This window comes from Mya arenaria, chromosome 11, assembly GCF_026914265.1.
Source record: "Mya arenaria isolate MELC-2E11 chromosome 11, ASM2691426v1".
In the NCBI taxonomy this organism is placed as follows: Eukaryota; Metazoa; Mollusca; class Bivalvia; order Myida; family Myidae; genus Mya; species Mya arenaria.
Window position 1 is genome coordinate 54,938,249 of NC_069132.1, and position 13,752 is coordinate 54,952,000.

General features: G+C 34.8%; 1 pseudogene; it reads right to left on the reverse strand.

The window, feature by feature from the left end:
* Positions 1-1,168: 1,168 nt before the first annotated feature.
* Positions 1,169-13,752, reverse strand: part of LOC128208631 (tetratricopeptide repeat protein 13-like) — a 48,081-nt pseudogene continuing 35,497 nt past the window's right edge.

The window sequence follows — 13,752 nt, forward strand, 5'->3', positions numbered from 1 at the left end:
CGAATTGTAGTGAAGGCCACCCCGACCTTAATCTATTGAGTCCAAAATTAATAGGGGTCGTCGACTGACCTCCACCGCGCAAAAAGGTTGAATACTGAATACCATAGTTCAAAGGTGATTGATAAGAAACGAAAGTGTGATACTGATTCGGACGACGAATTCAGACAAAGCAATCACAGTGACTTCCATGTTTCGCAGGCCACACATTATTAACGCTTTATACTTACAAAGACATTTTTTGTTAATCAAGATATCTTTAAATTTTAAAAATTACAGTTACTTCTAATTAAATGCTTCTTTGCAGTGAAGGAAAAAAAATAATAACAAACGTGCCAAAACTCAACATGTACAAATTTTATAGTTTAAAAATAACAAACATAATAAGTCATTACATATATGTGATATTTACCTGTACATGTGTGAGATATATACGCGTATGTGTATGTTTATCACATGTGAATGTAATACAACCATTGCGTAACTTATTCTTTACAAAGACGTTGAAATTATTTCGCCTTACACATTTATAAGCAAACATTTCCCAAACAAATTAGTATTATCTTCATTTTTGTAGATTAGGTGGAACGTGATAAAAAGAAACTTACATTCGTTGCCATTGAATATGAAAAAAAGTTGAAACTTGTTACGGATAGGGTTTAAAGGTGACCAAAGGCTCACTTTATATCCTTTCCTAAACTGGTTTCATATTTCTTCCTTATTAAATGGCTATTCATGTACGACTGGTAGTATCTTACATAAGTCATATTTGATGAAAAAGTAAAAAAAAATGGTGATTTTTGAAAATTGCATCCTACCATATTTGAAGCCACTGCAAGATTGTAAACCCTCGCTTGAAATACGAAATAAGAAAAACATTTATTTTTGCAGTTGTAGCAAATTGAATATAAAAATGTAACTTCTTCTCAGCATCAAAATTAACATCGAATAAATGTGTTCACATCCATGAGCTATTTTAAGTGTGCGTTTAAAGAAACCACAAAGGTAACTGACTGGATATATTTGGGAATCAAATTCGCTTCTGTCATGCAAAGAAATTTGACATGTTTGAAAATACAGTGTGAGGAATCTGTTGGTGTCATTATTTTAAGTCAATTGAGTTGATGTTCGTTGAGCGTGTAGGTTATGAGCATGAGTCTGTGTTGACGTTGATGTTCGTTGAGCGAGTAGGTTATGAGCACGAGTCGGTGTTGACGTTAAGAACCTCGAGGGCACTTCTCACGGTAGGGAACGTCTCCCACACCTTCGGCAGTCCGGACATGGGGGATGCCAATCTGGAATTGAGGACAATCATTTCATTTTACTTACACATACACATAATACTTGTAAATTTGACTACTTGATCTTTCTCCCGATCTGATAACAATCAGAAATACCACCTTTGTCCAGGCCACAATACCTCAAATGCTTTAAAGTTTGTCCCTTATAATAGCATCAAGCTCAGGTGGTTTTGTTTCGGTATAAATTGTGTATTTGTACTTTTTGTTTTTAAAAGAGTCTGGAGACTTTGAAATGGAAATTAATTTAAAATGATCATTTTTTAAATCAAATCAAGTTTAAGTAAGTCATTGAAATTGCTAAATATTTACACCTCACTTTCAATTCCTTAAATAAATATGTGAGTTTAAATTTATGATATATTCAATATATTGTTGTCATAATATATTGTTGTCATAAGTGTTTTAATTTAATGTTTAACATTGATTTTGAGTCATTGATTTTTCCCGCGTTAATGTGACGTAAATTGACAAAAAGAGTAAAGTGTTTCTGGTTACGGTTGGGTCGTTCAGGGCTTTTTCTGCCCATTTTGGGAAAAAAGACCCTAGACATTTTGGGAAATTTTGCGTCGTGAAAATGGAAATTTTACAGTAAAAAGAAAAGCCGTCTAGTCTCCTGTGAATTAGGAAATGATTTAATATTAGTTTATTTTCCCTTTAAAAGACCCACAATGGCTGAAATATCAATCCTTGGGGTGTAAATATCTATTGCAATAAATCATGACAGATAATATTTCATATCTCTGAATGTGATGAAAATCAATAATTTCTGAGTTCAATTACCAAAAAAACTTCACATCACATAATTTATTAGGATGTTGAAAATGAACCTGTACAGGTAAAAATAATTTCTAAAAAAAAATGGTTTGGGATTTTTTTCTGAAGATTGGGAAAAATATCTTATATTTTGCTTCGGGAATGGGTCCGATAGTCGGACCCGTGGGTACTATAGAAAAAGCCCTGTCATTCTATTTGCAAAATAGGTGAGGCAGAATTATTGTAGGTTTTTCTTAAAGAAATGAAGTATTATTTTAACAATTCCTGACGTAAATAATAACTTATGGTGTAAATATAAGTTATGAGTTGAGGGATTGACTCTAAACACTTTAACCCGCCCAACTGCGTTCATGGCGTCAATCCCGCAATTCATTTCTTAAATAAAATATAAACCTCAATCTGCTTCACTAAAAATATATCAAGAATCATTTGGGCCAGGACAATACACATGTGAAATTTGTAACACTTTGTGTTAAATCCTCAGGAACATATTTGAAATTAAAGTCATTGAGCAATAACAATCTCCCGACTTTTTTCTTTAAAAAAAGGTAAGCTTATATTAAAACATTGTAAATCTTTTCTTTTTACTATTCAGCATAAATAACATATAATTTTCTTAAAACCAGTTATACACAGTCAAACGTAAATACCGTTTAATGTTCATCCACTGTTTGGTAACCATTATAAAGGCGTCAGGGGCCCCATATAACATAGCCTCCATCTCTAGCAACTGAAACATAGACAAGATAACATAGCCTCCATCTCTAGCAGCTAAGACATAGTCAAAATAACATAGCCTCCATCTCTAGCAACTGAAACATAGACAAGATAACATCGCCTCCATCTCTAGCAACTGAAACATAGACAAGATAACATAGCCTCCATCTCCAGCAACTGAAACATAGGCAAGATAAAATAGTATCCATCTCTAGCAGCTAAAACAAAGGCAAGATAACAAAGCTCCAATCTCTTACAAATGAACCATATACAATATAACATAGTCCTGATATGTAGCAACTGAAACACAGGCAATAATAATATATAATCCATCTCCTTACAACTGAAAGACAAGCCAGATAACAAAGCCTCCATCTCCTTACAACTAAAACACAGGCAAGATAACATAGCCACCATCTCTGACAACTGAAACACATGCAAAATATCATAGCCTCCATCTCTAACAACTGAAACACATGCAAAATATCATAGCCTCCATCTCTAACAACTTAAACACAGGCAAGATATCATAGCCTCCATCTCTAACAACTAAAACACAGGCAAGATATCATAGCCTCCATCTCTTACAATGAAACACAGGCAAGATAACATAGCCACCATCTCTAACAACTAAAACACAGGCAAGATATCATAGCCTCCATCTCTAACAACTAAAACACAGGCAAGATATCATAGCCTCCATCTCTAACAACTAAAACACAGGCAAGATATCATAGCCTCCATCTCTAACAACTGAAACACAGGCAATATATCATAGCCTCCATCTCTAACAATGAAACACAGGCAAGATAACATAGCCACCATCTCTAACAACTAAAACACAGGCAAGATATCATAGCCTCCATCTCTAACAACTAAAACACAGGCAAGATAACATAGCCTCCATCTCTAACAACTGAAACACAGGCAATATATCATAGCCTCCATCTCTAACAACTAAAACACAGGCAATATATCATAGCCTCCATCTCTAACAACTAAAACACAGGCAAGATAACATAGCCACCATCTCTAACAACTGAAACAAAGGCAAGATATCATAGCCTCCATCTCTAACAACTGAAACACAGGCAATATATCATAGCCTCCATCTCTAACAACTAAAACACAGGCAAGATATCATAGCCTCCATCTCTAACAACTAAAACACAGGCAAGATAACATAGCCACCATCTCTAACAACTGAAACACATGCAAGGTAACATAGCTTCTATCTCAAACAATGAAACACAGGCAAAATAACTAGCCTTCATCTCTAACAACTGATACACAGGCTAGATAACATAGTCTCTAACAACTGTATCAAAGGAAAGATAACATAGTCTCATTCTCTTACTGCAACATATGATGTATAGCATAGCCTCAAACAACTAAAACACAGGCAAAATAACAAATACTTCATCTCTTAACAAATGAAACACAGGAAGGATAACAAAGACTCCATCTCTTAACAACTGAAACACAGGGAGGATAACAAAGACTCCATCTCTTAACAACTGAAACACATGGAGGATAACAAAGACTCCATCTCTTAACAACTGAAACACAGGCAGGATAACAAAGACTCCATCTCTTAACAACTGAAACACAGGCAACATATAACAAAGCGCCAGTATCTAGCAACTGAAACAAAGGCGAGATATCATAGTCTCTAACAAATGTAGAAAAGATAGGTTCCATAGCCTTCATCTCTAACAACTGAAACACAGGCAGATAACATATTCTCTGACTGTAACAACTATAAAATAGGAAAGATAAGAAAGCCTCCATCCCTTACATCTGTAACATAGGCAAGATAACATCGACTCCATCTGTAACAACTGTAACATAGGTCAGATAACAAAAAGTGTGACGTTGCGGACAACCGCGTATGACAAAATAATTGCCATGTGTCTGCCATGCATGGAAGGGGGAAACAATACAGTAGGCATGCATGCAAATTACTCATATCACCAGAACGTACCTTGCTAGTAGGAAGTTTCCCTGTGACCTGCCGACCCACAGACATTATTAGACCAAGGGCCACCGAATACGCCACAGCACTGAAACAAATAACAACATTGTACACTAGTTGATGTTGAAATTAACAATAATACAAACCTCCTCCACAAACTGTTGATCGTAGAACTAGTCAAAATTGAAAGTATCTCATTGTCACATGTTTCAATATTCTGCTAGATATTTGTGTAAATTTAGCCAGTATCAACAAATGATCACAAAGTTAAAAAACAAAAGACAATCAACCTGTTGTTATTTTTGATATTTATACAGACTAAAGATTTTTGAAGTTATGACTAACTTAAAGATTCTTTGCTAACTTAAAGATTCTTTCATAAAACAGACCCCTAAGAAATAAATACAATAGGAGTTCAAACTTGTAAACAGAACATCATCTTGTTGGCATAATGCTCTTTCAAGCAACCATTACGAACCATTCAGTAACAAATATATCATTTTAAGGTATCTCACTCACAAACATGCAAAGTTTGAATGCCTGGTTACACCATATTATCTGGTATCATTCGAAAGGGTTTTATGTGCAGTAAAAGAAAATGTAAAACATTAAACGGAAACATACAACAAATAAGTTCGTTTTAGATGGCTTTCAAAGATTGCAAGATATGTCATTTGCAGTAAAAATAGCAAGATATGATACAAATTGTAAATACTTCATGTCCTAGGTTCCATTCACTTTACATATAGTGATCAACAAGCGAATACCTTTCAAATGATACCAAAATTGTATTATTGTACAATACCTGGCATCAAATCATTTACTATGTCAGAAGTCATCGGAAAGTCAATCTTGAGGATAAACAGTGTAATTCATAAAACATATTGCTTTAGTGGAAGTAATCTAGTTACTTGTAAATAGGTGTCCATATTTCACCCAAGAGGTTGAGCTTCGATCCCCACTGGGGGTACGTTCTCCTGACCTCTCGGAAATGACACTAGTACTGATTAATATGAAGGAAATATACTAAAGAGTAACTCTGATCAGCCTTAAGCTGTCTTCTCAAGCAAACATAAATAACTAACAGTATACAGTAGTATAGAACATGTAGGCCGTACCTAGATCCCCGAGAAAGAGGCATCAGGTTGTAGAAGTAGTACGATATTGAAAAGGATAATGTTGATCACTGGATCCATTTCCTGCCAAATAAGAGATCATGATTAAATTATAGACAGGAATGACATGGACAGGATATTGTTGATCACTGGATCCATTTCCTGCCCAACGATAGTTAATGATGAGGTTATAGACAGAAATGACATCGACATAATAATGTTGATCCCTGGATCCATCTCCTGCCAAATGAGAGATCATAACTAAGTTATAGACAGGAAGCACATGAAATGGATAATGTTTATTGTCTGATCCATTAAATGGCATTTCCTGCCAAATTAGTGATCATGACTAAGTTATAGACAAAAAAGATCCAGTAATTAATATAAGCTGGAAAGGATAAAGATGAATATGGTAAGGGTGACTGCCTCTCATGCAGACGTCCTGGGATCCATCCCACCAGGAAATCGTTCTCTTAGCCTCTAAAAGAAAGAATAAGTACTGGTTTCTTCCCAGGAAACGAACTCCCTAGCGTTTCATATCAGCGTCCAGCTGTATCACAAATGAAGCGAAATAAATTAGTATACACTTTATAAAAGCTAGATTCAGTGTTGAAATATCTTTTAAACAAATCCTTTCATGCTATTCTGATTTTTCGCAGACAAAATAGTTTTAAAATCATATTAGACTGGAAATAAAACGAAAGAAAATAAGGAAAAGTTACAATATCATCCTGTACATTACATTTACTACCATGTTCAAACTTACAGAGACTTTACTGGATCCAGTCCGCCGTATTTCATCCTGGAGCTAGTTATAGATGTAGTCCAGCTCGGCGTGGTAGTCCGCTGTCCGGGGCCGGGTGTTGGCTACCTCTATTGTAAATAATGTCTGCTTCTCACTGGTTTAAGAAATGTTATTATTATGTGATTATGTTACTTGCATGAATAATTTGATCTTCTTAGACAAGCTTTTATTTCCAACATTTTATCAAAAAGTAAAAAGCCATAAGACTTAAATAACAATTTATGAGTTCAATCAATATATTCATACACACTGAAATTTTACAAGGCTTAGACAGGTATCATTATTGGTCAGGTAAGTGGGTGGTTGGAGAGCCAATAGGGAAATGAATAATGTTTTAGAGCATCCCTACCTCAACATCAGTGAGAAAAAAAGCATGGATCCCTTGAGGCGGTTGAGCTATAAATGTTATCGTTAGACATACTGAGCAATGTAAGAGAGTGATGGGAGGCCGACTGGGGGAATAAATATTTTTAAGAGAATCCCTCATTCATCATCAGTGAGTACATGCATGGCCCCCTTGATGCGGTTGTGCTATAAATGTTATCCGTTAGACATACTGAGCAATGTAAGAGGGTGATGGGAGGGCAAATGGATAATTTAGAGAATCCTTCATTCATCATCAAGCATGGCATCAGCCTAGAGGCGGTCATTCTCTGACTGTTTTCCAGGGCTGTCTCTCAGCTCTAAGGGAATTGGGTCGGGTAAAATGGTAATTTTATGTGGAAAAGTGACCACAAGTTATATTTATTTTTATATGAATTTAGTGTAAGTGATTTCTAATGACATAGTAATGCAGAGTAAAAAAAGCATGCATCATCGCTGTTTTTTGTCCTATATTGATAAAATAAAATTCTTCAAAAACAGAAAAAGCTAAAGGGGATTTTGACACGAAATTATAGGGAGAAATATATACTTTTGAGGTGGCCGAGTTTCGGCCTCAAATCATAAGACAGAAAACCCTTGATAACTCATACTGGGCAATGCAATGAAGAGTAAAATGTAAAGATCAACTCACACATCATCAGTAAGTACCAGCATGGCCCCCTCAAGCCGATCCTTTTCTGACCGTTTTCTCATACTTGGTACCTGTGTTGATACCACAAACCCGCTCTGGTCTGTCTGCTGGTGCTGTGAACAAGCAAGGTACCACAATTATCATGTGTTTTGGGACACTTTTATAAAATTATCATGTGTTGTGGGATACTTTTCTACAATTATATTGTATTTTAGGACACTTTAATACAATTAAAATGTATTTTGGAACACTTATGCAATCATCATGTGTTTTGAAGCACTTAAAAAATCCTAGATTTTGAGACATCTGTACGATTTAAGCGTACATTATAAATTAACATTATTCTTTTATAAGTAGTCTGTATTTGTGGTACATAAAAATCAAGCGACATCCATCATAAATTGAGCACATTTAAAAATCTTATTTGTGACTGAAAAAACCTTTGTTAATGATAGTAATGTTTATAACAATCATAAACCAAGATGCTTTTTTATATATTTCTACGCAATCAGCATTAACAGACTCATACTAAAATTACTCAATCTATGAGTTGTACATGTGACAGATGACAATATCCACATAATGATCAAAGTCAATGCCACAGCAATGAACAAAGACATACTGCAAGATGAAAACAACGAGGTCAATGATAACGAGCTTTTAAGTAAACACACATAAAATATTAAGAAGTATCTCGACCGTAATTTAGACCAACAAGGGGCATTCCTTGTCAACTATTAGAGCAAAAGATATATGTATTTTCTTTGGCATTATGTGTACCAAGTTTAATTTAATGGTGTACACTATAGGTAGATGGAAAGGAATTAAAAGTTAAATATAATAATAAAAAAATACAACATGCTATATAATGCGCCTTTGAATGATTCTTAAATCATGGTAATGGTCACAGTTTTTACTTAATGTCGCCAATGAAGCCAACAAAGACATAAAGGTTAAGCCAATACCTACACTATTTTTCCCCGAAAAATAGATGATCTTAATAAGGGTATGGTGGGGCTGAACTGATGACCTATTTTCATATGCCAAATTCCCTATCAAGGACTAATTAGCAAAAACATTCCACTATAAATAAGGATATTAGTGTAAAAAGCTTATACAAAAGGCCTTTGTTAAATCTGGATGTATCAGGTGATCATCTCTTGGCTGTGATGAAATTTGCCAATGAATAGGTCAATGTAATGCTTAAAATTGGACAGGGATTAGCAGGGGGTCTAAAATGTACCAGGCAAATCAAAATCATGTCTAGGGTAGAAATACTACTGATAAGAGTGCCTTCTATTAAGTTTCTACTTTTAAAGCATACATTTGTATACTAAGAATAATGACCAAGTACTTCCTAATTTCCTTTAAACAGTACAAACACACACATTTTACCCCAAGTTTAAGGCATGAAATAGGGAGAGGTGATGTGGCCACTTTTCAATGAAGGAAAGGGTTAAGCAACACTTAAACTAATTGTTCTATACAAGTAATCATTTATTTTGGTAACATGCGATTAACAGCATATGGTTTTAACTTCAGTCTTCAAGCGATTACAATGAGCCAATCCCTCAATCAGTAAATATGACATTATTATTAAATGCACAGCAAAGCTTAACTACTCCATTCATTGTAATTAAGGTATTATAAAAAGAACTATAAAATAGTGTAATGCTTTTAGGAAATGTCATGATTCAATCGCTTCAGCAAAGAGGTTTAAATGAGTCATCTTATTCGTTCGGTGAAAAAAACGCATTCATTATTGAAAATATAAACTATTAAAGAGACAAATAGCACATGTATAGCCCGTATCACCCGTGGATAACGGAACCTACCCACTAGAGGCACAGGGTTTGCACATATCACCCGTGGCTAACTGAACCTACCCACTTAGGCACAGGGTTTGCCCGTATCACTCTTGGATAACTGAACCTACCCACTAGAGGCACAGGGTTTGCCCGTATTACTCTTGGATAACTGAACCTACTAACTAGAGGCACAGGGTTTGCCCGTATCACCAGTGGATTAGGTTTGCCCGTATCCCACGTAGGTTATTGAACCTATGCATGGTATTAAAGATATTCTAAATGAAATAATTTCATAGAAATTAACAGCTTTAAGACACTGGGCCGACTGTTCAGAGCTTTGTAAGAGGTAATAAAGTTGTTAATTTAAAGAAGGTGAAATAAAATTAGACAGCACAGGCTTGTAGTTTTACCATGCTAAATCATCCTTAATCAATAGAACAAGAATCCTTCATCAATAGAACAAAGGACTAAGGTCACAATTGATAAAAAGTGTTTTGGCGTGTTAGGTTCCAGTTGGGAATTATGCTTCTTGAAAAAGGAACAAAAGACAATTACTAAAACATCAAACTTCATCAGAGTTATGGTTATTGTGTAAGTAGGATATATATGTCTTTATGTGAAGTTTGAAATTAATTCCTCAGTCTTTTGGACTTATGCCTCAGACAAAAATTAAGTATGAAAATAAAAAATACCCATTATAAACTATGCAAATATTGCAGCCAGAGTTGTGGTTCTTGTGCACTTCACTTCTGCTCAATATGATGAATCTGTATATGAAATTTGCAGTCAATACCTCAAACACTTATTGAGATATGCTCAGGACAAAAATTCAGTGTGAATATGAACAAAGGGCAATATCTTTAAGAACATAGCCAGAGTTATGGTTTCTGTACGCTGCACATCTTCTCAAAATGATAAATTTGCTGATGCAATTTGAAGTTAATACCTGAAACCCTTTAGGAATTATGCTCAAGACAAAACATAATGCGATGCACATACACTAGCACATACATACTCATGCGTACCATTTCTGTTTCCTATTCGCCTTCAGGTGTTTAAAATAGAAAAAAAGATTACTCATTTAGGCTAGGAGAGGAGAAGGAGGTGTTCTGCCGAGGAAAAGGATGATACCTACCTGTGACGTATCCTTGGGTGTGCAAGTGAACAAACCAGTCTGGACAATACAAACAACCAGTCTTACATACACGCTATTGGATATTGCTATACACATTAATCAATAGTGACTGAAGCACATGTATAACAGTCACACAGTTTTCAAAGAAAAAACATACTTGTTCTACAAAAAAAAGAAAAAGAATATAATATACAGTCCAGACTCGCTATGTCGACGTCGGATATCTCGACTTTCCGGTTGAGTCGACTTTTTTCTTCGGTCCCGAATTTATTCCTTCTTATTCTATATAAAAATAAATTTGCTTGTGTCTATTTTTCTTATCGATTTTTTTGCTATGTCGCCCTCCTAGTTCAGTCCCTGTGGTCGAATTTCACACATTTCCCTTGTCCCTTTTGTCGAACTGTAGATCGAGCTGTAGGTGGCAAAATATGACGGTTCGCTAATTTACCGTGCGTGTCAAAATAACAAACTGTCATAATTGGAGGTTATTTAATAAGTGTGAATAATTAAAGTTGTTTGTTTATGTTTTTGATTAAAGAAAAAAACGCACCAGGACCTCGATGACATCATAGGAAAACATCGACAACAATGAAAGTTACATGACGAAGAAATTTCTCTACACTGCATGTATAAAACATATTTTTTAAACCAATGAATTGAATTGAATTAAATAAATTTGACACAAATAAATCATTTTTTTCAAAAATATGTTAGTTGTTTTCACGATGGTAACATGTAACAAGACCGTTCAATTGCAGAAGTCGGACATCGGACATAACTCGAACTCAAATGCGTTGGGATTGGTGATATTTTTCTGAATTCGGATGTGTAGAATGTTCGTTATGTTGACTTTTTTTCCCTAGGTCCCGACAAAGTCGACATAACGAGTTTCGACTGTATATTTAATAAGATTTTTTTTTCATTTACTTAACCGTCAAATAATCTAGCCAGTGTGCATGCGTATATTGCGGAATAACCAACCCACTTTATAAAATCAATTTATGACTGAAAAAACAAGAATGTCATGTATAATTACCTATTAAGTGAAAGTTTAAAATTTTGAATTTACTGAAAAAAAAAATAAAAATGTCATGATGGCCGTATATTACCTGAGTGAAAGTTTTAAACTTTGATTCTTATGGTTTCAGACAAGACAATTTTTTCCTTTATAGCTCCATGTAACCCTGCATATCATTGGGTGGTGTCAATTTTGAATCCAGTGGCATCATTTGAACAATCTTGGTAGAGGACCATTGAAATCAAATATCTAAGCATGGTATTTGTTTTCAAAAATGTACACATGGTCCAAATTTTATTGCTGTAGCTTCATATAAGTAAATAAGGTCAATAATGTCTACATATCTCTATGTAAAATAGGCGACCCCAGGACCACTAGACAAGTTTAACACCAAATGTAGAGCTTTAGGCCTTGCAGTTTCAGAGAAGAGTTTAACCTTTATATCTCTATGAAACACAGGTAACCCTCAGAGCGGGTACAATTTTGAACCCAGGGATATAATTTGAACATTCTTGGTAGAGGACTATTAGACAATGCTTCACACCGAGTATCTAAACTTGTTATTTGTTTTCATAACTGCAAACATACATGCATCAAAAACCATATTCCTAACACAACCTTGATATTTGTTTTCAAAACTGTACATATGACCAGTCCAAATTGTATTGATTACCTTCAAAAACTGAAAGTAGGTCAAAAGGTCAAAGTCAATGTAATCTAGAGAACATCATTGACATTTGTTTTCAAAACTGCACACATGGTCAAATTTAATTGCTGTACTTTCAAAAATAAGAAAGTAGGTCAAAAGGTCACAGTCAATGTCATTCCAGGACAAAATTTGTATGCAAACTGAACACATGGTTCAAATTTTACTCCTTTGTTCCAAAAATAAGACCGTGGGTCAAAGCACAGTCATTGTCATCCAAGCACAACATTGATATTTTTTTAAACAATAAACACGGTTTCAATTTTCATTGATGTCAAAGTCAAGGTCATCTTAGGACACCATTGATATTTGTTTTCAAAACTGTACACATGGTTTCAATTTTATTGCTTTAGGTTCAAAGATAAGAAAGTATCATAATGGATAGGGCCAGTTTTGACCCTAGGTGCATTATTTGAACAAACTTGGTAGAGGACCACTATATGATGCTACATTCAAATTATTGAGGGTCGAGGGCTAGCGGTTTCAGTCAAGAAGATTTTCTTAAATTCCGTATCTTAGTCTTTAGGAAACTTGTGACCCACCGGGTTGTGGCCAGTTTTGATCCCAGAGGCACTATTGGAACAGAATAAACTTGTCGTAACGTAACTTTAAACAGGTGACCTCCAGGGTGTTGTAAATTTTGACCCCTAAAGGCATACTTGAACAATCTTGGTAGAGGACCACAAGCAATGTTAAACACAAAAAATTTAAGGTCTTTGACTAACATTTTTTGTCAAGAATATTTTTTTCAAGTTTTTCCTTTCGGTTGCCATGACCATAGTTGTGTATGGAATTCATTTATTTTGAACACATTGGAAAGGGCAACACCCAAGAAACATCCTAGAGAAGTTTTATCAAAATTGTCTAAGCAATTAAGGAGGAGATATTGTTTAAGCAATTGTTGACAACGAACGATAAACGACGCTCAACCGATTACAATAGCTCATCTTGAGCACTTCATGCTCAGTGCTCAAGTAATAATCACTTAAAGAAAGAAAATATAGAATGAAAATCAATTTCAATCCAGGAGAGCTTTTATAATTTCAAAAGTATTATATACACATGTATATTTGTTTCCAAATGAAATGTTTAACCTTCAAAGGTGGGTTAGACCCCATGCAAAAGGCCCCACGTGTTTAATAACTAAATACTTGTTCCACTTTGACTTCTAACTATCTCATATATAAAAGAATAAACTCAAACTGAAAAACTACATTGTACTAAAGAATACTAATTATGAAATATATAACACCAACACCAATAACTACGAGTCACAACATCAAGTATATTGATTTAAGTAATATTTATATCGAGATTACAGGGGGGGTTCAGCCTTTTAAAAGGTCCGAATATTAAACATATTCCCCAAAACTTTTTTGTCTATAC